This window comes from Rhea americana, unplaced genomic scaffold, assembly GCF_003343005.1.
Source record: "Rhea americana isolate MKP2758 unplaced genomic scaffold, rheAme1 scaffold_28, whole genome shotgun sequence".
Lineage (NCBI taxonomy): Eukaryota > Metazoa > Chordata > Aves > Rheiformes > Rheidae > Rhea > Rhea americana.
This window is the reverse complement of record NW_028186401.1, coordinates 345,586-346,688: the sequence shown is the minus strand read 5'-3', so window position 1 is coordinate 346,688 and position 1,103 is coordinate 345,586. Positions and strand designations below refer to the sequence as shown.

General features: G+C 65.3%; 1 protein-coding gene across 2 annotated transcripts in view; it reads right to left on the bottom strand.

Annotated features, from left to right (window-relative positions):
* Positions 1 to 206, bottom strand: part of CILP (cartilage intermediate layer protein) — a 14,307-nt gene extending 14,101 nt beyond the window's left edge. For both annotated transcript variants that reach the window (XM_085308584.1, XM_085308585.1), the window contains exon 1: positions 74 to 206. The gene's annotated coding sequence lies outside the window, so the exon portion shown is untranslated. The remainder of the gene's footprint in view (positions 1 to 73) is intronic.
* Between the last annotated feature and the right edge of the window lie 897 nt (positions 207 to 1,103).

Genomic DNA, 1,103 nt, shown 5'->3' with positions numbered 1-1,103 from the left:
GTTACGTAAGCGCTGAGCGCGGAGGAAACGAGGCTCGCCGGGGTTTCTTCGGGGTTTTTCTTTTTGCGCTTACCTACATACACCACGTAAGAGCAGGTGAGGGCAATCCCATCCTCTCGGCGCAGGGCCGCGGTGCGGGGGGGCTCAGCCGGGCGCTGCCGGGACGAGCGCTCAGCCCGGCGTCCTGCACCGCCGCCGCCGCCGAGCCGGGCTGCAGCGCGAGCCCGCGCCGCCGCCCCGGCTCTTATATAGCGCGGCGCACGGCCGGGAGAGGTGGCACCGAGCCACGGGGCCGCGGAGCGCASCGCGACGTCCCCCGAGCGCCGGCCGCGCCGCGAACCCGCCGCCGCAAGTATGCGRGTGATTAGAACAAGATGTGGGAAAGGTGCCGAGCCGGCGAGAGGAGAAATTTCGCCTTCCCCGCGAGGCAGCCGCCTCCGCAGCCCGGCGGGCCGAGCCGCGGGCGATGCATTTATTTTTTTCCCTCCCCCCCCCCAAGATTTGGGCTCCAACGTGTCACCGCAAAGCAGCAGCGCGTCCCTAGCGCCGCGTCCCCGCGGAGGGGACCGCGAGCGACGGGCTCGTCCCCGCGCAGCGTCCCGGCCAGCGCTGCGATTCGGCCCCGGCCGGACCCACGAGTCGCTCGGGCCGATGCCTCCCCCCATCCCCCCCCCGGCGCTGAGCCGCAGCCGCTGTTTTTCAGCCTGGTTTTGCTCGCCTGGGAGCAGGACTGGTGACTTCCACGGGTTGTAGGAAACCTTGCAGAGGCCATAGGTGTCCCCCCCCCCCGGGTTCCCTTTGAGGTTTGTCCCGCCAGCAAACCTCTCGGTCTCCGCAATACTGTTCCGCTTAAACCTTCCTCTGCCGCTTCATCAGCACAAAACTGTAGTGCAGCTGCTGGAAAACTTTGGAAAAAAGCCCGAGAAAAGAACTACTGGAGTTTGTTTTTATTGCACAGATGAGAATTTACAGGCTGTGACTGGGAGCGGAGGAGCGATCAGACGTTTCCCCCTGGAAGGGTTTGCTTAAGCTGTCGACCACAGTTAATCGGCGCCCAGCTCACCGGCCACCAGTTATGAAGCAGATGCAAAAAACGCCGGGGC